Source organism: Pristiophorus japonicus, chromosome 10 (assembly GCF_044704955.1).
Source record: "Pristiophorus japonicus isolate sPriJap1 chromosome 10, sPriJap1.hap1, whole genome shotgun sequence".
In the NCBI taxonomy this organism is placed as follows: domain Eukaryota; kingdom Metazoa; phylum Chordata; class Chondrichthyes; family Pristiophoridae; genus Pristiophorus; species Pristiophorus japonicus.
In genome coordinates, this window is record NC_091986.1 from 203,023,370 (window position 1) to 203,047,524 (window position 24,155).

At 44.9% G+C, this 24,155-nt stretch overlaps 1 protein-coding gene across 7 annotated transcripts in view; it reads right to left on the reverse strand.

Annotated features, from left to right (window-relative positions):
• LOC139275270 (interleukin-5 receptor subunit alpha-like) overlaps positions 1-24,155 on the reverse strand; it is an 85,380-nt gene that overhangs the window by 37,014 nt on the left and 24,211 nt on the right. The window contains exons 1-2 of one of the 7 annotated variants that reach the window (XM_070892504.1): positions 5,616-5,849; positions 4,521-4,610 (exon numbers count right to left, since the gene is read on the reverse strand). The exons of 2 other annotated variants lie outside the window; for them this stretch is intronic. The gene's annotated coding sequence lies outside the window, so the exon portion shown is untranslated. Of the gene's footprint in view, positions 1-4,437; positions 4,611-5,549; positions 5,569-5,615; positions 5,850-24,155 lie in introns of those variants that run through there. 4 more of the 7 variants (XM_070892503.1, XM_070892501.1, XM_070892502.1 and 1 more) reach the window with 4 other exon arrangements.

Genomic DNA, 24,155 nt, shown 5'->3' on the forward strand with positions numbered 1-24,155 from the left:
TGCACAACACTCCCAACCCCGTGTGGTAACACATCACGTGCTACGAATATTTTGTTAGATACATATACAACTGGTTGGGGTTCGCCCACTACTTTGGCTTGCTGTACAACATACCTGACCCCGTGTGATAACACATCACTTGTTACAAGTACTTTGTCAGATACATAGATGACCGGTTGGTGTTTGCCTGCTACTTTGGTTTGTTGTAAGGTCTCCCCGATCCCATATAATAGTACATCATTGGCCACGAAAGACTGCTCACATGGATTACATAGTGCAAGCAACTTATTGGAATGTAGAGGGTTCCTGGCCTTCTCAGCGGCCGCCCTTTTACCTTTGCCCCAAACCCAGTCGTCTTCCTTGCTGGGCGACACATTCCTCCGTTCCGTTGCGGCGACCTCCCGTGGTCTAGATGCTCTCTTGTCCCGTGGTCTGGATACACTCTCGTCCCGTGGTCTAGACGCCCTCTCATCCGTGTCCGTGATGCTGACTGCCGCGATCTCCCTCCCCAGGGATTTGGCCTCTGGCGTTGGGGAGACGCATTCAGATCATTTCGGCTGGAGTCAACATGGAGCCTCTTCCATCGTCGTGAAGAGGTCGTCGGCTTTGGGTAGTGGGTACCGCACCTCTATCGCTGCTCGGTTGATCTTCACCTCCTCGTGGTCGTGATGAGCGTGTGTGCCTCGGGGATCTGCAAATGGATCTGCATTTCGATGCCTGGTTCAGCTGAAGGTGGGAGTTTGCTCAACCTTTGAGAAGGGGAGATGTCGATCGCTGGAGAAGGTACGCAGAGGTCTTCCAAGTTCCATCGAATCTTCCCCATCCACCTTCTATCAAGCAGCGTTGGCCCATCACCTGAAACAATCCACATTGTAAATCGTGCACCGCTCCCTCATGGGATACTCTTATGTCCGCACTACCAATAACTGGTATCAGTTCCTTGGTATACGTGCGTAGCTTTGCCTGAATCGGAATCAGCTTGGGTCGTTGTGCTTTGTCCCCCCACAGCCTCTTGAATGCCTTCTGGCTCATAACTGATTGACTCGCCCCCGTGTCTAGTTCCATGGAGACTGGAGTGCCGTTAAGTTCAACTTTTAACATTATCGGAGGGCTTTTGGTGGTGAAGGTGTGTATCCCATATACTTCCTCTTCATCCTCAGGTTGAGTTGCCTCTCCTGCTTGTTCAGCGTGATCCTAGCTGGATCGGTCGTCCTCTCCTGACTCTGCCACATGGTGAGTCAGCGGTCGTTTGCACATTCGCTGGAGGTGTCCCATTGTTTCACAGCTCTTGCACACATAGGGCTTGAATCGACATTGATGAGCTGTATGACTGCCCCTGCAGCACCAACATGGTGCTAATGGATGCATTCACGCCCCACGGCAGATTCTGAGTCACTCTAGGCCTAGGTCTGGCCTCTGCAGTCGTGTGGGCCCTGCCCTGTGCCGTTCTGCCTGCTGAAGGTCGCCCATCCTCTGTCATTGAATTACAGTACGCAGACAATGCTTGCGTTTATGCACACTCGGAGGTCGAACACCAAACCATCGTCAACACTTTCACCGAAGCATGCGAGAGCATGGGCCTTACACTAAACATCCGTAGATAAAGGTCCTCTACCAACCTGCCCCCACCACATAGTACTTCCGCCCAATTATCAAGATCCACGATGAAGCCTTGGACATTCAGTTGCAGTTAGCGTGAGACTTTTTGAGAGTGTACTAGTGTACTACAATGATCAGGAGAGGAGTTTTCCTGGTGTCCTACTTAACATTTATCCCTGACCAACATTGTTGAATCCGATTATCTGGTCAGTTATCTTATTGCCGTGCACAACTGAAGACGTGAAAAAAAAAAGTAAAGAAAGACTTGGATTTATATAGCGCCTTTCACGACCACCGGATGGCTCAAAGCGCTTTACACCCAATGAAGTACTTTTGGAGTGTAGTTACTGTTGTAATGTAGGAAAGGAGGCAGCCAATTTGTGCACAAGCAAGCTCCCACAAACAGCAATATAATAATGACCAGATAATCTGTTTTTGTTAAGTTGATTGAGGGATGAATATTGGGCAGGATACCAGGGATAACTCCCCTGCTCTTCTTCGAAATAGTGCCATGGGATCTTTTGCATCCACCTGAGAGGGCAGACAAGGCCTCGGTTTAACGTCTCATCTGAAAGACGGACCTCCGACAGTGCAGCACTCCCTCAGCACTGCACGGGAGAGTCAGCCTGGATTTATGTGCTCAAGTCCGTGGAGTGGGACTCGAACCCACAACCTTCTGACTCAGATGCGTGTGCTACCCACTGAGCCTTGGCTAACACTACATAAATGCCATGTGTTTTTCTTTCTCTCCTTTCCATGTCTTCCTCACTTGCTGTTTCCTCCTTCCTCAATTATACTTTCATGCTCTCTCTCATTCCCTCTTTCCTTGCTCTCTCCTTCAACATCTGCTGCCCTGCCCTCTCTCATCATTCTCCTTTTACTCCTCATCTCTTTGGGGGTAGATTTTGACTTTGTGCGATAGTATAAAATGGGCAATAGCAAACAAATCAGTGTCCCGTCTTACATCTCTCCCAAATTTTACTTCTTGTTATGCAAATGGGGCCATTTTGCATTTGAAGTAAAAATAATGCACTTGTATATTTATAAAAATCTACTTAACCTATTGGAGGTGTGTTAAGTAAAGTTAAAAAAAAAATGAATGTATGTAAGTTTATCATGGATTAGTTGATTTTTTAGAATACTTGCTTTACTATCATATAACCATTAATATCTTATAATCATCAGTAATAGATCTATAATCATGTGTAAGGATTAAATATAAAAGTATGTAATCATCAACTGTATGCAATGGTAATGTGAATTAAATATGACAGGTAACATATAAGGATAATTAAAACCTGTGAGTAAGCTGTAACCAGACAGCCTGGGGTGAGAATGAGGACTGCTATAGTCGAATAGTAAAGCGGTGAGTGAAGGTTGGACATTGGCCAACAGTAAGGATGAGACAGTGTAGCTCTCCTGGGAACCAAGGTTAGCTGCAGTTACCATTGTGCTGGAATGTTACAACATACGCAGTGAATTATAAAAAAATAGGCCAACAGAGAGGGCTACATCTCAACGTACGAAGACATATTCCTTTTGTATTGCCATAACAACCCCCAGATAGGAGCCTTGATGGTCAAAAAGAGATGATGTAAGAGTATCATGAGACTAAAAACCTGCGCATGCCGGGATGTTATGGGATCGTTATGATTGGATTTTGAGTTTGGGTGTCAGCCAGTGATTGGTTCAGGAGGACTCCATGGGTTTTGAACGTGAGTAAGGATATAAGAAGAGAGTCATAACAGATTATCGAAGATTTCAGGAGTAGAATACTTGAAACGTAAAAGATTCTGAGGAGGCTTGACAGGGTAGAAGCAGAGAGGATGTTTCCCCTCGTGGGGAAATCTAGAACTAGAGGACATAGTTTCAGAATAAGGGTTTGCCCATTCAAAACGGAGATGAGGAGGAATTTCTTCTCTCAGAGGGTTGTAAATCTATGAAATTATCTGCCCCAGAAAGCTGTGGATGCTGGATCTTTGAATATATTTAAGGTGGAGATAGACAGATTTTTGAATGATAAGGGAGTCAAGGGTAATGGGGAGTGGGCAGGGAGTTGAGGCCAAGATCAGATCAGCCATGATCTTATTGAATGGTGGTGCAGGCTCGAGGGGCCCATTGACCTACTTCTGCTCCTATTTCTTATGTTGCTATATTCTTAAGTAGAAAACGTGGACCACTTTCCATACCTCGGGAGCCTATTATCAGCAAGGGCAGACATCGACGACGAGGTCCAACACCGCCTCTAGTGCACCAGCACAGCCTTCGACCGCCTGAGGAAGAGAGTATTCGAAGACCATGCCCTCAAATCTGGCACCAAGCTTATGGTCTAGAGGACTGTAGTGATACCCGCCCTCCTGTATGACTCAGAGACATGGACCATATACAGTAGACACCTCAAATCGCCGGAGAAATACCACCGGCATTGTCTCCGCAAGATCCTGCAAATCCCCTGGGAGGACAGGCGCACCAATGTTAGTGTCCTCAATCAGGCCAACATCCCCAGCATCGAAGCACTGACCACACTCGACCTGCTCCGTTGGGCGGGCCACATTGTTCGCATGCCCAACACAAGACTCCCAAAGCAAGCGCTCTACTTGGAACTCCTACACGGCAAGCGAGCACCAGGCGAGCAGAGGAATCGTTTCAAGGACAACCCTCAAAGCCTCCTTGATAAAATGCAACATCCCCACTGACACCTGGGAGTCCCTGGCCAAAGATCACCCTAAGTGGAGGAAGAGCATCCGGGAGGGTGCTGAGCACCTCGAGTCTCATCACCGAGAGCATACAGAAATCAAGTGCAGGCAGCGGAAGGAGCGTGCGGCAAACCAGACTCACCTGTTCCTTCAACGACTGTCTGTCCCACCTGTGATAGAGACTGTGATTCCCGTATCGGTCTGTACATTCACCTGAGAACTCACTTTTAGAGTGGAAGCAAGACTTCCTCGATTTCGAGGGACTGCCTATGATGATGATGATGTAGAAGATTACAGCACGAATGAAGGAGACACCTGGGAGACGAGGAGAGATGAGACACAAGAGACACAGGGTGTAGCCTAACTATGGTTGCAGTTTCTACCCAGAGTGTAAGCGGTGTTTCAAGTCTCAATTATACTCTGTAAACTGCTGCTTGAATACTGTCATGTTTTAAGTCTTGCTGGTGCTGAATAAAGTTAAATCATTGCCCTTAATATGTGTCCAACTTGAGTAATTTGGAACCAAGAGTCCCTCTGGGATCTTATATGTACGTGCATTATTTTTATTTCAAAACTTACAGTTTAAGAAACGCATAATGTATTTCCTTCAAATATATTTCTGTCATGTGTGTATGCTTGGGGTTACTAGCCACCAGGTGGCGCCACTGTCAGAGGTCATTGGGCTGTACGCACGTGTGTGGCGCCCAGGTATAAAAGACAAGCCATCATGTAATGTAATCACTTTGGGCCCTAATAAAGGAGAGTCAGGTTTGTACCTGTGTTAGGTTACAGTATTCAGTCTATCGAGTTATTACATACATAACAATTTCGCTAGCAAAAAGGGACTTATTTTTCAGAAAGGCGAGAGCCAAATTTTGTAATTCCAATTATCATCACTGCTGCAACACAGCAGAGGAATGTAGTGTTTCTTACTGTAAATAGTTATAATTAATTCAAAACCTTTGGGTGAGTTGAGTCAGAATGGAAGGCTGAAGTAGATTCGGGGCCATGGAGATATCTGTGACGGAGGACGGAATGAGAAAGACTTGCACCATAGGATGGCGAGCTAGTCGAGATGGGCAGGGAAGGGGTAACGGATGATCAGGAGTTAGTAACAGGTGTGTATTGCAAGGCTGTTGAGTGCCCAGCAGGTCAGCAGTTGAAGAGCACTCAATTTAGATGACTTGAAATCACTCGCTTCTACTTGATATTATTCAAAACCTACACACGACTTAGAAATTCATTGAAACTTACAGCACAGAATGAGGCCATTCGGCCCGTCGTTTGGAAGAACAGTCGTGCTTAGTCCCACATCCTCACCTTTTGTCTGTGACCCTCTAAGTTCCTCATCCGCAAGTACCCATCGAACTCTGTTTTAAAATTATTCATGGAATCCGCTTCCACCACCTTTTCAGGGAGAGCGTTCAATATCCCGACAACTCTCTGAGTGAAAAACATTTCTCCTCAGAGACCATCAATATAAGATAGTCACCAAGAAATCCAATAGGGCATTCAAAAAGAAAGAAATGTTTATACAGCGCCTTTCGCAACCACCGGACGTCTCAAAGTACTTTACAGCCAATGACGTACTTTTGGAGTGCAGTCACTGTTGTAAAGTAGGAAACGCGGCAGCCAATTTGCACACAAGCAAGCTCCCACAAACAGCAATGTGCTAATGAGCAGATAATCTGTTTTTTTTTTTGTTATGTTGATTGAGGGATAAATATTGGCTGGACGCCAGGGATAACTCCCCTGCTCTTCTTCAAAATAGTGCCATGGGATCTTTTACAGAGCAGACAGGGCCTCGGTTTAACATCTCATCCAAAAGACGGCACCTCCAATAGCTCCCTCAGCACTGCAGTGGAATGTCAGCCTAAATTTTTTGTGCTCAACTTGAAGCCACAGCTTTCTGACTCAGAGGAAAGTGTGCTACCCACTGAGCCGCAGCTGACAATGAGCACCATGCAAGGCATTAAGTGAGGCGAGCGAGCTGGTTTGGTTTAAAGGGGTTTGGTTTGGTGGTAAGGCCCAAGTCAAACTACCCACTCTCAGAAGAAACTTCTTTACCCAGAGAGTGGTGAGAATGTGGAACTCGCTACCACAGGTAGTGGTTGAAGCGAATAGTATAGATGCATTTCTGGGGAGGCTGGACAAGCAAATGAGGGAGAATGGAATAGAGGGTTACGCTGATAGATTTAGATAAGGAAAAACAGGAGGAGGCTCGAGTGGAGCATAAACGCCGGCATGAACTGGTTGGGCCGAATGGCCTATTTCTGTGTCGTATATCGTATGTAATCCTGTGCAATCTCCCCTCTAGATCTTTTTCCAATGATTTAGAATTTATTGACCCACTTGCTGTAGAATTTACCAATATTTCGCAAAAATTCCTGGTACCTTTCCCCTGCAGAGGAGAAGAATCCCTTTCTGGACTTTTAAAATGGACAGAAAAAAAAACTTCGGGACACAAATGAGTTTAAAGGGGCAGACGACGCCTGCAGGGGATAAAAGGGGCTGCATTCATGGAGAACCCCCCCCCCCCTCCAGTGTTCGGACTCATAGGAAAGGGAATTTAATTTGGAACTCGATGAACATTTTGGTATCCTAGGAAAAACTCTGAGGAAGAGCTTTACAAGTTTAAGATCTCTAAAGGAGCATTTTGGAACAGACTGCCAGAACAGAGGGGTGGGACTTCACTCAGTTTGGACATTGGAGCTAATCAAATTGTCTGGGAACTGTTTACCCTTGAAACTTGCCCCTAGAAAACATTAGCATTTAAACAATCGATCATGGAAGAAACAGTATCACCCCACCCAGAGGACCCAAATGTCACATACATATTCCAACACCTTTTCAACAGGCATAGAAATATCTGGCTCAGGCCAGACTAGAACAATGGATGAGAGCTCATCAACTTCAAAAAGCCTACTAACGCCAGATTAAAACCACTTAATCAAGTTTCAGTTAGCTGGGCTGCACAATCGAAACAAAGAGCTGGGCCAGATTCGGTGGGAGATAAGGAAGCCTTTTTTGGGGTATATCCATTCCCAGTTTTACAAGGAAAGATACACAGATTCGGACACAGACTCGGACACAAGCAGCAGGAGCTGGGGAGTGAAGAAATGGAATAGTGAAGGAAATGACTCAAACTCATCAAGAACTGACCAAGCACGAGGCCCCCGAAACGGAAGGTTGTCAGCAAACAAATTGACAACCACTCTACAATCTACTTCTGAACGACCAACGGGTGAGAAATTACCAAAAAGAACTAACTAAAACTATTCCTAACCAAAGAAAGTGGGTACTTACCCCATACATCCAAAACGCAACTTACCACATCAATGGACGCACCCCAACTGAAGACTATGCAGTCCGAAGTCCTCTCCTCCGTCCGGGGTACGGTTCGCCTAGAAGGCCAAGTGCAGCGAACCCCGAAACCACGATTCACCGGCAACTGTCAAAAGGGATTGGTGAGTATAGCCCCTGAACCCCCCATAGCTATAACTTAGTTAGTTCAGGGAATTGGGAGGGGGAAGGCTGGAATTACTTGTGTAAATATAACTGCATTCTCCACTTTACCCCATTTAGAGTTTAAGCTGTATTCTTTTCCCCACAGGCTGTAATTTGACACTTTATTCAATGTGGTGTATCCCTCAGGGTGTATTGGTATTACTATTCTGTGTGTGTTATTAAAGGTGTGCCTTTTTACTTCTTTTTTAAACACAATAAACCTGCTTCCTACCTTGAAACCGATTGTCTGTCCAAGTCCGTCATAGTTCCTTCATAATTCCAGTGTCGAGAACCAAAGGTGTGGGAGCGATTCGGAACCGCTCATTTCAGGTCAGAAGGGAAAGCTGACTCTCTGAAAACCACCCCTTCCCAAAGGGAATATTTTTTTTCTGTTTACTCTATCAAAACCGCTCATCATCTTGAAACCCTCTATTAGCTCACTCTTAACCTTCTCTGTTCCAAGGCGAATGGTCCTAACTTTTCTTTGTATGAGAATGTTTATTAGCTTGTGCTATTCTCATGTGGCTGGCAGATATACGAGTGAAGGAAGAGGCAGATATGCTTCACGGCAACAGCTCAGTTCTTTAATTTGTAGGTTTTTCTCAAATTGAATTGAATTGAAATTCTCAGAAAAAAAAAAAATTTTGGCTCGTGGGTACGAATGAGGTGAGGTGACATAGAGCAATGTGAATTATTTCTGTGCTGTAGCTCTGTAATCCAAATGAGCTCACCTAGATGTCTTTAAAAGGGATAGAAATCTACTCTGCACTCGGGGATGGGAAGTTGGTCGAGGGAGTAAAGGATTATGAGGAGCGGGCAGGGAAGTGGAGCTGAGTCCATGATCAGATCAGCCACGATCTTATTGCATGGTGGAGCAGGCTCAAGGGGCCAAATGGCCTATTCCTGCTCCTATTTCTTATGTTCTTATGTTCTTTACTCCTTCAAGCTGCTCCTTAAAACCTATCTCTTTGACCAAGCTTTTGGTCACCTGTGCTAATTTCTACTTACGCAGCTCGGAGTCAATTTTTTTGCCTCATAATATTCCTGTGAAGCGCCTTGGGATGTTTCACTATGTTAAAGGTGCTATATAAATACAAGTTATTTTTGTTGTTGAATCACTTCCACTGACCAGCCCAGAAAGGTTAGCTCATGGTGATAGATAGTCTAAAAGAGGAATTAACATTCTCGGTGAACGGCTGTTTTTCTGACCGAGGAGAAGTATGCAGTGGGTTCCCCAGAAGCCAATATTAGGACCATTGCTTCTCTTGTATTATATAAATGACCTGGGCTTAAATATAGGGAGTACAATTTCGAAGTTTGCTGATGATACTAAACTTGACAAGATAGTAAATAATGAGCAGAAAAGTAACAGACGTCAGGAGGACATAGACAGGCTTCTAAAATTGGCAGATGCCATATGGATGTGATGCACTTTGGGAGGAACAACATAGAGAGGCAGTATAATCTAAATGGTATTATTTTGAGGGGGTTGCAAGAGCAGGTGGACCTGGGATAAATATTCATATTCCTTGAAAGTGGCAGGGCAATTTGATAAGGCAGTTAAGAAAGCGTATGGGATACTTGGCTTTGTAAATAAGGGCATTGAATAAAGAAGTTATGCTAAACCTTTATAAATCACTGGAGTACTGTATCCAATTCTTGGCACCACACTTTAGGAAGGATGTCAAGGACTTGGAGAGAATACAGAGAAAATTTACCAGGGATGAGGGATTTCAGTCTCTCAGAGCATTGTAAATCTATGGAATTCTCTGCCCTATAGAGCTGTGGAGGCTGGGTCATTGAATATATTTAAGGCGGCGATAGACAGATGTTTGAAAGATAAGGGAGTGAGGGGTTATGGGGAACGGGCCGAGTAGTGGAGCTGAGCCCAAGATCAGAATGGTGGAGCAGGCTCGAGGGATTGACTGGCCTGCCAGTTCATTAGATATATTCAAAAGGGAGTTAGATGTGGCCCTTACGGCTAAAGGGATCAAGGGGTATGGAGAGAAAGCAGGAATGGGGTACTGAAGTTGCATGATCAGTCATGATCATATTGAATGGTGGTGCAGGCTCGAAGGGCTGAATGGCCTACTCCTGCACCTATTTTCTATGTTACTCCTGCTCCTATTTCTTATGTTTACAACCTATCTTTTTGACCAAGCTTTTGGTCACTTGTCCTAATATCTCTTCTGATGAAGGGTCGTCGATCTTGAAACGTTAACTCTGCTTTTCTCTCCACAGATGCTGCCTGACCTGCTGAGATTTCCAGCATTTTCTGTTTTTATTTCAGATTCCAGCACCTGCAGTATTTTGTTTTTGTACTAATATCCCTTAATGTGGCTCAATTTTTGTTTGATAACGCTCCTGTGAAGTGCCTTGGGGCATTTTACTACTAGCATTGATTGAGGATTGCTTAACGGACAGAAAACAGAAAAGGAATAAACAGGTCACCTTCAGATTGGCAGGCTGTAACTACTGGTCCACCACAAAGATCTGTGCTTGGGCCCAGTTATTCACAATCTATATCAATGATTTGGATGAGGCGACCGAGTGTAATATATCCAAGTTTGCTGATGATACAAAGCTAGGAAGGAATGTAAGTTGTGAGGAGGATGCAAAGAAGCTTCAAGGGAATATATACAGGGTAAGTGAGTGGGCAAGAACATGGACCAAAATGTGGAGAAGTGTTATCCACTTTGGCAGGAAAAGTGGATAAATGTGAGGTTATCCACTTTGGTGGTAAAAACAGAGAGACAGACTATTATCTGAATGGTGACAGATTAGGAAAAGGGGAGGTGCAACGAGACCTGGATATCATGGTACATCAGTTATTGAAGGTTGGCATGCAGGTACAGCAGGCGGTTAAGAAAGCAAATGGCATGTTGGCCTTCATAGCGAGAGGATTTGAGTACAGGGGCAGGGAGGTGTTGCTACAGTTGTACAGGGCCTTGGTAGGCCACACCTGGAGTATTGTGTACAGTTTTGGTCTCCTAACTTGAGGAAGGACATTCTTGCTATTAAGGGAGTGCAGCGAAGGTTCACCAGACTGATTCCCGAGATGGCAGGACTGACCTATCAAGAAAGACTGGATGAACTGGGCTTGTATTCACTGGAGTTCAGAAGAATGAGAGGGGACCTCATAGAAACGTTTAAAATTCTGATGGGTTCAGACAGGTTAGATGCAGGAAGAATGTTCCCACTGTTGGGGAAGTCCAGAACCAGGGGTCACAGTCTAAGGATAAGGGGTAAGCCATTTAGGACCGAGATGAGGAGAAACTTCTTCACCCAGAGAGTGGTGAACCTGTGGAATTCTCTGCCACAGAAAGTTGTTGAGGCCAATTCACTAAATATATTCAAAAAGGAGTGAGATGAAGTGCTTACTACTAGGGGATCAAGGGGTATGGCGAGAAAGCAGGAATGGGGTACTGAAGTTGCATGTTCAGCCATGAACTCATTGAATGGCGGTGCAGGCTAGAAGGGCCGAATGGCCTACTCCTGCACCTATTTTCTATGTTTCTATGTTTCTATGTTTCTAGATCCTCGGGTTGAAATGACAGAATTTAGGATTTATGGGTGAAATAGGGTGGGGTCGTGGTGAAGAATGAGGTACAGTCAGGTGGTGAGGCCTATTACCTCCTCACTGACCCAACCTGGATTTCCTTCCCCTTGCCAGGACCACCCCTGACCGGCCCTTCCCCATCCATCACATGCAAATGGTCTGAGGACATGGGGCCCCGTGGCAGCCCTCCGTGGAAGATTCACCTCATGTTCGCCCCTGTTACCACTGCTTCCCAGAACCACCAGAGGAAAGACGGAGCTAGGCCCTAGAAAATGGTGGTAAAAGCCCCAAGGTTCCCCAGTTGAGGGTGAAAGACTTGCAGCGGCCTCCTCTCCCTCCGACCTGGCCCCTAGTAACTTCCTGTCTCTGCCAAGACTCTACAAGACCTTGGTGTCAGCTGTGGCTAAGTTGGTAGCACCCTTGCCTCTGAGTCAAGAGCTTGTGTGCTCAAGTTCCACTACCGAGATTTGAGCAGAAGAGTCTGGGCTGACATTCCCATGCAGTGCTGAGGAAGTGCTGCACTGTTTCAGATGAGATGTTAAACCAAGGCCCTGTTTAACCTCTGAAGTGAACATAAAAGATCCCATGGCACTTTTTCAAAAAAGATCAAGTGAGTTATTCCCGGTATCCTAGCCAATATTTATCCCTCAATCAATATGACTAAAACAGATTGTCTGATCATTATCACATTTCTGTTTGCAGGAGCTTGCTGTGTGCAATTTGGCTCCTGCATTTCCTACGCTACAACAGTGACTGCACTCCAAAAAAGTACTTCATTGGCTGTAAAGCGCTTTGAGACATCCAGTGGTCGTGGGCGCTGAGGCCAGCGGGGAGCAGCGTCATCGGGAGGTCGGAGGAGAGACCTTTAAAGGCCCAGCAGGAGTTCGTGGTCGCTGAGGCCAGTGGGGAGCAGTGTCGTCGGGAGATCAGAGGAGAGGCCTTTATAGGCCCAGCTACAGCAGGGTGAGAAGGCAAAAAAGAAGGAGCAAGAAATCGAAAGGTGATGTCACAGCCAAGGGGGTAAGTGGTAAGTAGCTTTTCTTTTTCTTTTCTTTATCAGTAAGTAACCTTTGAGCATTGTTGTTGCAAAATTAAGTTGATCTAGGGGTTAAAACATGGCAGGAGAGCTCGAACACATGTTATGCTCGTCCTGTACTATGTGGAAAGTCAGGGACACTCCCAGTGTCCCGAACGACTACGTGTGTGGGAAGTGTATCCGGCTGCAGATCCTGACAGACCGCATTGCGGCACTGGAGCTGCGGGTGGATTCACTCGGGAGAATGCACGATGCTGAGAATGACATGAATAGCACGTTTAGTGAGTTGGTCTTATCGCAGGTAAAGGTTACACAGCCAGATCGGGAATGGTGACCAACAGGAAGAGCAGTGCAAGGAAGGTAGTGCAGGGGTCCCCTGCAGTCATCCCGCTGCAAAACAGATACACCGCTTTGGGTACTGTTGGGGGGGATGACTCACCAGGGGAGGGCAGCAGCAGCCAAGTTCATGGCACCGTGGGTGGCTCTGCTGCACAGGAGGGCAGGAAAAAGAGTGGGAGAGCTATAGTGATAGGGGATTCAATTGTAAGGGGAATAGATAGACGTTTCAGCAGCCGTAACCGAGACTCCACGATGCTATGTTGGCTCTCTGGTGCAAGGGTCAAAGATGTCTTGGAGCGGGTGCAGGGCATTCTGAAAAAGGAGGGTGAACAGCCAGTTGTCATGGTGCATATAGGTAGCAACGATATAGGTAAAAAACTGGATGAGTTCCTACAAGACGAATTTAGGGAGCTAGGAGCTAAATTAAAAAGTAGGACCTCAAAAGTAGTAATCTCAGGTTTGCTATCAGTGCCACGTGCTAGTCAGAGTAGGAATCGCAGGATAGCTCAGCTGAATACGTGGCTTGAGCAGTGGTGCAGTCGGGAGGGATTCAAATTCCTGGGGCATTGGAACCGGTTCTGGGAGAGGTGGGACCAGTACAAACCAAATGGTCTGCACTTGGGCAGGACTAGAACCAATGTCCTAGGGGGAGTGTTTGCTAGTGCTGTTGGGGAGGAGTTAAACTAATATGGCAGGGGGATGGGAATTTATGCAGGGAGAAAGAGGGAAGTAGAATGGGGGCAGAAGCAAAAGATAGAAAGAAGAAAAGTAAAAGTGGAGAGCAGAGATACCTAAAGCAAAAAGCAAAAAGGGCCACATTACAGCAAAATTCTAAAGGGGCAAAGTGTGTTAGAAAGACAAGCCTGAAGGCTCTGTGCCTCAATGCGAGGAGTATTCAGAATAAGGTGGACGAATTAACTGCACAGATAGCAGTTTACGGGTATGATGTAAATGGCATCACGGAGACATGGCTCCAGGTTGACCAAGGTTGGAAACTCAACATCCAGGGGTATTCAACATTTAGGAAGGATAGACAGAAAGGAAAAGGAGGCGGGGTGGCGTTGCTGGTTAAAGAGGAAATTAATGCAATAGGAAGAAAGGACATTAGCTTGATTGATGTGGAATCGGTATGGGTGGAGCTGCGGAATATCAAGGGGCAGAAAATGTTAGTGGGAGTTGTGTACAGACCACCAAACAGTAGTAGTAAGGTTGGGGATAGCATCAAAAAAGAAATTAGGGATGCATGCAATAAAGTTACAGCAGTTATCATGGGTGACTTTAATCTACATATTGATTGGGCTAACCAAACTGGTCACAATGTGGTGGAGGAGGATTTCCTGGAGTGTATTAGAGATGGTTTTCTAGACCAATATATCGAGGAACCAACCAGGGAGTTGGTCATTCTAGAATGGGTGATGTGGAATGAGAGGGACTAATTAGCAATCTTGTTGTGCGAGGCCCCTTGGGGAAGAGTGACCACAATATGGTAGAATTCTTTATTAGCATGGAGAGTGACACAGTTAATTCAGAACCTAGGGTCCTGAACTTAAGGAAAGGTAACTTCGATGGTTTGAGGCATGAATTGGCTAGATTAGACTGGCAAATGATACTTATGGTTGACAGTGGATAGGCAATGGCAAACATTTAAAGATCACATGGATGAACTTCAGCAATTATACATCCCTGTCAAGAGTAAAAATAAAATGTGGAAGGTGGCTCAACTGTGGCTAACAAGGGAAATTAAGGATAGTGTTAAATCCAAGGAAGAGGCATATAAATTTGCCAGAAAAAGCAGCAAACCTGAGGACTGGGAGAAATTTAGAATTCAGCAGAGGAGGACAAAGGGTTTAATTAAGAGGGGGAAAATAGAGTTTTAGAAGAAGCTTGCCGGGAACATAAAAACTGACTTCACATAACCATAGAAGCTTTTGCAGAGAAAAAGATTAGTAAAGACAAACGTAGGTCCCTTGCAGTCGGATTCAGGTGAATTTATAATGGGGAACAAACAAATGGCAGACCAATTGAACAAATACTTTGGTTCTGTCTTCACGAAGGAAGACACAAATAACCTTCCAGAAGTACTAGGGGACCGAGGGTCTAGTGAGAAGGAGGAACTGAAGGCTATCCTTATTTGGCGGGAAATTATGTTAGGGTAATTGATGGGATTGAAGGCTTATAAATCCCCGGGGCCTGATAGTCTGCATCCCAGAGTACTTAAGGACGTGGATCTAGAAATAGTGGATACATTGGTGATCATTTTCCAATAGTCTATCGACTCTGGATCAGTTCCTATGGACTGGAGGGTAGCTAATGTAACGCCACTTTTTAAAAAGGGAGGGAGAGAGAAAACAGGGAATTATAGACTGGTTAGCCTGACATCGGTGGTGGGGAAAACATTGGAATCAATTATTAAGGATGAAATAGCAACGCATTTGGAAAGCAATGACAGGATCGGTTCAAGTCAGAATGGATTTATGAAGGCGAAATCATGCTTGACAAATCTTCTGGAATTTCTTGAGGATGTAATTAGTAGGGTGGACAAGGGAGAACCAGTGGATGTGGTTTATTTGGACTTTCAAAAGGCTTTTGACAAGGTCCCACACAAGAGATTGGTGTGTAAAATCAAAGCACATGGTATTGGGGGTAATATACTGACATCGATAGAGAACTGGTTGGCAGACAGAAAGCAGAGAGTTGGGATAAACGGGTCCTTTTCAGAATGGCAGTCAGTGACTAGTGGAGTGCCGCAGGGTTCAGTGCTGGGACCCCAGCTATTTACAATATACATCAATGATTTGGATGAAGGAATTGAGTGTAATAGCTGCAAGTTTGCAGATGACACTAAACTGGGTGGCGATGTGAGCTGTGAGGGGGACACTAAGAGGCTGCAGGGTGACTTGAACAGGTTATGTGAGTGGGCAAATGCATGGCAGATGCAGTATAATGTGGATAAATGTGAGGTTATCCACTTTGGGGGCAAAAACGCGAAGACAGAATATTATGTGAATGGTGGCAAATTAGGAAAAGGGGAGGTGCAACGAGACCTGGGTGTCATGGTTCATCAGTCTTTCAAAGTTGGCATACAGGTACAGCAGGTGGTAAAGAAGGCAAATGGTATGTTGGCCTTCATAGCTAGGGGATTTGAGTATAGGAGCAGGGAGGTCTTTGTTCAGTTGTACAGGGCCTTGGTGAGGACTCACCTGGAATATTGTGTTCAGTTTTGGTCTCCTAATCTGAGGAAGGATGTTCTTGCTATTGAGGGAGTGGAGCGAAGGTTCACCAGACTGATTCCCGGGATGGCTGGACTGACATATGAGGAGAGACTGGATCAACTGGGCCTTTATACATTGGAGTTTAGAAGGATGAGAGGGGGTCTCATAGAAACATACAAGGTTCTGACGGGACTGGACAGATTAGATGCGGGTAGATTGTTCCCGATGTTGGGGAAGTCCAGAGCCAGGGGACACAGCCTTAGGATAAGGGGTAGGCCATTTAGGACTGAGATGAGGAGTAACTTCTTCACTCAGAGAGTTGTTAACCTGTGGAATTCCCTGCTGCAGAGAGTTGTTGATGCCAGTTCATAGGATATATTCAAGAGGGAGTTAGATACAGCCCTTGTGGCTAAGGGGATCAAGGGGTATGGAGAGAAAGCAGGAAAGGGGTACTGAAGGAATGATCAGCCATGATCTTATTGAATGGTGGTGCAGGTTCGAAGGGCCGAATGGCCTACTCCTGCACCTATTTTCTATGTTCCTATGTTTCTATGTGAAAGGCGCTATATAAATGCAAGTCTTTCTTTTACAAGGCTGCCGATTCCCTGATCTTTGAGATCTTCTGCCCCTTTAATTGCCCGCTGCCTCTTCTGGCGCAGTGACGATCTTGCTGCAGAAATGCCATCATTTTTCAGCTAGCTACTAGAGGGCTCCCTCCTGGTGTCAGGACTCTCGCAGGGAGCCCCCCTCATGCATGGATGATGAGCCCCAACCGAGGCAGTGTCAGAGGGTTGGGCCGAAGTCCAGCATCACGAATGCCAATACTGGGAGGAGAATCTAGCCGGTGATGTCACCCTGCCTAAAGCCATCATTTGCATTCTGCAGCATAGCTAAGTTGAACACATTGTACACCCTACATCACTTCCAACAGAATTTAGGATGGAACTTAAAGATGGCATGCAATTAGTGTAAACATCTCCAAGTCCCACATTCTGTCCTCACACACAAAGATCCACCGGGTTTAGTGCCGCAAGACGTAGGCGGTGAAATTCTGGTAACATCCGGGAGACGGGACATTTTGTGCCAGGCGCGGGAGTCCCACCCTGCTCGAAACATTCGGGTTACCGCCCCCCCTGAAAGTAAGTGAACTGCAAAATAACCCACTCCACTTCCTTTCTGGGGCTGTCGTGGGGCGGACAGGTCGGGACCGGGATGCAGTGTCACGCACTGGAGCCGCATAGCGCTGCCGCGTAGGAGGGTTCCCTTCATATAAGGCAAGGGCCCACGCTGCAAACTCTGCAGTGAAGACACGGGCCTCCCTGGACTACCAGGGAGTGGGGTTGCCATGCCAACAGCCCAGCACTCAATCAGAGTGCCGAGCTGCCCGATCGCGGCATGGACCCCGCGTTCAAAGCGGCAATGGGACGTAGAAGAAAGCCACCAGAATTTCTTTTGAAATGACCGCCAGCTCCCTTATCAGTGTCACCCCGTGAGCGGCCGGCCGCCCGGTTTACGACCCCTGAAGCTGTCGCTGGCATCGCCCAGCACAGCTTCAGGGGGCGATACCCAAGTTAGCGTTCGGGCGATAACGGGGCGCTGCGCACAGTGATGACATCATCATCTCTGACACAGCCAAGCGGGGTGCTATGGGCTACCGCCACCACTAAATTCTCATTGAGTTAAGTGAGAGCCATTAGAGTTACCATGCCCAGGCGAAAAACCTCCAGGGACACTAGCTGGAGGTGGAAACGACCCCAATTTCTCGGCCCTAGTGTTTAGTAAATGCTGACTAAGTCAAAATTTATTTGATCCTCTGATTATAGCTCATACACTGACTTTTGTCTTTTTTGAGAATTGTGCTTGTTAATATAACAACAACTGCATTTATATACTGCTTTTAACATAGTAAAATGTCCCAAGGTGCTTCACAGGAGAGTTATAAATTAAAATTTGACACCAAGCCACAAAAGGTGATATTAGGGCAGTTGACCAGAAGCTTGGTCAAAGAAATAGGTTTTAAGGTGCGTATTAAAAGGAGGAGAGAGAGGTCGAGAGGTTAAGGGAGGGAATTCCACAGCTTAGGGCCTAGGCAGCTGAATGCACGGCCACCAATGGTGGAGTGATTAAAATCGGGGATGCTCAAGAGGCCAGAGTTAGAGGAGCATAGACATCTCGGGGGGTTGTGGGGCTGGAGGAGGTCACAGAGATAGGGAGGGGTGAGGCCCAGGAGGGGATTTGAAAATAAGGATGACCATTTTAAAACTCAAGTTACAGAAATCCTGGCTCATGTCAAATGATTACTTCTTATCTTTGCTGAGTATGATTACAGAAACTACTCCTGTTTCTGTATCAAGTGACTACCATCGATTCGTTTTACTTTTTTCTGAAGTACAATACAGAAATTTGAGTCTGTCACTTGTAGATTAGTGGATAAGAAATAAGTGTGATGGAGGGAGAGTGTATTCTGTGTTGTTTTAATTATTTTATGAACCAGTTTTTTATTAGTATTACAACCAATCTTCCATCGCACCCTTCACAGCAAGACAGAGGATGCACTGTTTTATAAGGATACCTAAATTATATCATGTGAAATACAATGTATTATTCTGATAAGTATACATTGGGTAAGTTCATTCAAGTTTAACATGATCAGGTTGGATATTCGAACCATGGGTTTCTGTTAGTTGGGGGTCTGTAGACACTGGCTCTGGTGTGTCCTGTGTATTTCTGTATATTGCACTTGACTGCCTTTGTCCCTATATATATTTATAACGAAATGCAGAAATTTTGCTTTGGACAATGCATGCCATCCAGAATGTGATGGACAACTGAGGTGCAACACACAAAAGAGCATGTATATGTAAAATATGTGTCTCACCTCCTGATTTTCCAAAGCCTTTCCACCATCTACAAGGCACAAGTTAGGAGTGTGATGAAATACTCTCCACTTGCCTGGATGAGTGCAGCTCCAACAACACTCAAGAAGCTCGACACCATCCAGGACAAAGCAGCCCGCTTGATTGGCACCCCATCCACCACCTTCAACATTCACTCCCTCCACCACCAGTGTACAAAAGACTAGTATTAGAGATTCATAAATATATATTCCATTTGTAGTCATTGACCAAATTCATCTTATCCATGATTCTTGAATATACGCAGAACTCAGTTCTGACTAGTTTCAAATAACAAACCAACACGAGTTGCGAGCCAAGGTCACATTATTACAATAACAAAGTATAAATTGCAGTCAGTCTAATCAAACCTAACAGTTAGAACACAGGAGCATAAATAAGACAAGTGCCAAGGAGATGAAGGCATTTCTAAACAAGATAACATGGACAAGCAGGCATTGATGGAAAATTACTGGAGATAGGAGTGGCCACATGCTAGCTCTGGTTTTGAGTGACAATGGTATTTTAACCATTAGAGCCAATGGTGATTTTGTTGAAGACCAGATATGGACACTGGCGAAATGAACTTTTGTTAAGAAATTGATCAAAACATCGATACTGAAAGAATGCCTTAGCACAGAGATGGCTGGAGTAGCAAGGTACATATTTAGGACAACATTGACCTGTGCATGGGAGCTCCAAGGACCAGGGCCTGTGAGCTTTCGTCAACTGTTGCTTTTTGTTACATACTATTGCTGTAAGCTTAATAAATGTAATCCATTACACAAACCGTACTGACTACTGTGTAATTGGTATGTCTGGTTATGGAACCTTAAAAGGAACCCTAAAAGTTTCTACACCGGCGCACTGTGGCTGCAGTGTGTACCATGTATAAGATGCACCGCAGCAACTCGCCAAGGCTTCTTCGGCAACACCTCCCAAACCAGCGACCTCTACCACCTAAAAGGACAAGGGCAGCAGGCACATGGGAGCACCACCACCTCCACGTTCCCCTCCAGGTCACACACCATCCTGACTTGGAAATTTATTTGCTTTACTTCATCGTCGCTGGGTCAAAATCCTGGAACTCCCTCCCTAACAGCAGTGTGGGAATATCTTCACCACACGGACTGCAGTGGTTCAAGAAGGAGGCTCACCACCGCCTTCTCAAGGGCAATTAGGGATGGGCAATACCTCCCACATCCCAGAATGAATAAAAAAATATATATCACGCATGAATGTTATGGTCGCATTACAAACAATGAAGACTACAAATGAAAGTTGGGCTGAAATAACGTCGACCATTATGATGCCATTGTTCCTTACAGGAAGGATGCAATCCACAGCGATATGGCAGATAGGAAGCAGGGTGACACAGCATTGAGATATTGACAGTATGTTATATAATGGTGACCTGTAGAAAATTGAACTGTCCCAAAAATGCAGGAGGTAATGATTAATGCGGAAAGTTTCTAAAAATGTATTCAATCAAAATGGACTCAGTTGAGTGAACAACTCACCTTGAATAACCAAATAGCAACTTCTGCCTAGTATTTGAAGGTCCAGTTGAGAACAATGCTCACTTTCATCCTTTTTTGGGTGCGCGGCCCATTCAAAATATCGCGCATACGCGGTTTTTCCTGTTCCACGCCGGTCAGCCGGTTGCGCGGGAGCTGCAGAGCGCTGCATGGCCTCACAACATAAGGGGAACGTTGGTTGAGAACTCACAAGTTAGGGGTAATTTTGACATTGTCCAATAACGTAAGATGGGCGATCACGAATCGGCAGCCTGTTTTACTTCTGCCTTGATTTTTATTTCCAAAATGACCCCTGTTGACCTTTACGCTGAGTGACTAGCAAGAGATTGGCCATACTGTGACATATTCTTTACGACATCACAGACTCCAAGGTGGCACCATTACTCTTGTTCTTGTTGTAAACAGCAATGGCTGCATTACCACACTAGGCCACTGGGCGGAGCAGTTGTCCATTAGGTGGAACTATATATTACACTTCTCCCTCCTTAATGAAGAAGTAATTAGAATAGACAATCATCATAATAACTTACATGGTTATACATAACAAAAGATGTGGATTTATTGCACCATATTTATAAATTAAACTTAACCACGGGTTTTCTGCTTCGAAGAGGATACCTTTGCTCTCGAACAGAACCTTCCAAACATGGTGTCGAACTCAGACTCATTCTAGGCCTTCAAGGAATACCCTAGATCTATCTACATTTGAACTCCCTACAACTTCAGACTGTTTGTCTGCCTGACTTGGACTCAGACTTGAATTCTGACTTCCTTTTGGACTTGTTTCTAGTACATCTGATGTAGGATTTGCGACTGATACTCTACTTGTAACTAGACTATCTGATGAGTCAGAAATAATCGAATTATTCCAACTTTCAACTCCTTTCACATCTGTAGATAAAATATAATCAATGTAAACAAACCTAACCTATCCAAGATAAACATCTTGACCAAATATGTGCGAGGACCACATATCTTCAACACTCTTCCAAGTAACCACTTTACCCATTTATGGTGATGGTTCTTCACTCTCATCTTCTGGTTTCATTTCATACTTCTCTCTCTTACTCTACCTCTATCATGATTCCCTTTAGATACATCATAGTGAACTAACATGGTACTCTCGACCAATTGGCTTTTACACTCCTTGAATGCTGTGTCGCATTCTTCTGACCACTTCCAATGTACTTGTTTTTCCAACAGCTCATTCAGTGGATGCAATACTGTAGCCACATTTGGTAGGAACTTCCCATAATAGTTCAAAAGACCCAAAATGATCAAAGTTCAGTGACATTCTTGGGAATGGGTGTATTTCTAATTGCATCCAGCTTTCCCTTGGTTGGATGTAAACCATCTTTGTCTACTCTGTGCCCTAACTACTCCACTGAGTTTTGAAATAACTCACACTTGTGAGCAGACACTCGTTCTCTGTGCTTCTCTAGCCGTTTGAGGACTTCATTCAATATGTTATTATGGATTTGCCTGTTTGGTGCTGAAATGAGTATGTCATCTAAATAACATACTACCCCTTCAATACCTTGCAAAATCTGGTTCATCACCCTTTGGAATATGGCAGGGGCGGAAGACACTCCAATTGGTAGCTTATTAAATTGATATAGGCCTCGATGAGTATTTATAGTCAAGCATAATTTGGACTCCTCATCTAGTTCCAGTTGTATGTAAGCATTTGTAAGATCCAACTTTGAGAAGATCTGGCTACTTGTCAGCATTGTGAACAAATCTTCTACATTTGGCAATGTATTGGGTAGATTACCCTTTAGAACCTGGTTTACGGTAACTTTATAATCACCACACAACCTTACTTTACCATCAGACTTGGGAAACAACAATGGGTGTAGCTCAATTACATAGATCTATCTTAGAGATAATGTTGTCAGTCTCTAGTCTTTTGAGTTCTTGCTCAACTTTCTCCTTGCGTGCATATGGTACAGGATATGGCTTGCAGTAAACTGGTATAGCATCCTTCTGTACCCTGACACTCGCCTTGAAGCTTTGGATCGGACTGCCTGTTTTGCAGAACACCTTTGGATACTTCTTAATGACATCATCCTTCGATGCAAATTTCGTTTCAATCCAGCTTCAGTGATCCCAACCAATTTCTTCCTAGTGAGACAGGCTTGTCTCCTGCCACCATTAAGAGAGGAAAGCTCTGAAATTGATCCTTGTATTTCACTGGTACAGTGATACGACCTACCACAGTAATGTTCCCTCCTGAGTAGCCTCGCAGCCCTACCTTGATTTCTCCGATGGGAAATCACGCATTTTGTCGAGATGTAGCAATTCCAGTACTATGCTCACGGATGCACCAGTGTCAATTTCCATGGGTATCCTGGTTCCTGCAACATCTACATGGATGATGATACTTTGCGAATCGCTGTGAGATACCTTTGTGCTCCTGATGATGTGTATCTCCAAAAACTCCTCATCCTGTTGCTTTTCTTTCATGCTATGTAGTCTCTGGGGATTTCTACTTATAACCTTGAAAACTGGTTTACTCTTCATTCGGCATGCTTTCGCAAGATACCCAGTTTTCACGCAGAAGAAACACTCTGCCTTCATATATAGACAACTTTGAGCAATGTGTTGTCCCAGACACTGATAGCATGACTTCAATGTAGTGTTACCATGGACAGTTGCTGAGGCCTTGTGGCCCAACTGCAGGCGATTCATCTTGGTTGTCTAATGACGGGAAATGGTAAAAAATTCTCGGGAGTATTGATCGGCCATATTCATTGACATTGCTGTCTGACAAGCTAAATTAAAAGTCAAGTTAGGAGTTGTCAACAACTTTCTTCTGATCGCTTCATTTTTCATCCCACAAGCAAAGCGGTCATGCAATGCTCGGTCCTGTAAGTTTCCGAAATTACAGTGAGTAGCTTCTTTAATGCTACACTGTACTCACTGATACTTTTGGCAATGAACTGATCTCATGTTCCAAAATGATAACTTTCAGCAATTTACAGGGGCTCAGGACTGTGGTGCTGTTCAAAGCCCTCAGAATCTCCAGAAGTATTCTTTGGCTTGATGGGAACAAGCACATTCTTCAGGTTTAAGAACATAAGAAATAGAAGCAGGAGTAGACCATACGGCCCCTTGAGCCTGCTCCACCATTTAATACAATCATGGCTGATCCAATCATGGATTCAGGTCCACTTCCCCGCCCGCTCTCCATAACCCCTTATCCCCTTATCGTTCAAGAAACTGTCTATTTCTGTCTTAAATTTATTCAATGTCCCAGCTTCCACAGCTCTCTGAGGCAACGAATTCCACATATCCACAACCAGCTGAGAGAAGAAGTTTCTCCTCATCTCAGTTTTGAATGGGTGGCCCCTTATTCTAAGATTATGCCCTCTAGTTCTAGTCTCCCCTATCAGTGGAAACATCCTCTCTGTATCCACCTTGTCAAGCCACCTCATAATCTTATACGTTTTGATAAGATCACCTTTTATTCTTCTGAATTCCAATGAGTAGAGGTCCAACCTACTCAATCTTTCCTCATAAGTCAACTCCTTCATCTCCAGAATCAACCTTGTGAACCTTCTCTGAACTGCCTCCAAAGCAAGTATATCCTTTTTTAAATATGGAAATCAAAACTGCATGCAGTATTCCAGGATATTCCATTTGCCTTCCTGATTATTTGCTGTACACGCATACTGACCTTTTGTGTTTCATGCACAATTACCCCCAGGTCCCACTGTACTGCAGCACTTTGCAATCTTTCTCCATTTAAATAATAACTTGCTCTTTGATTTTT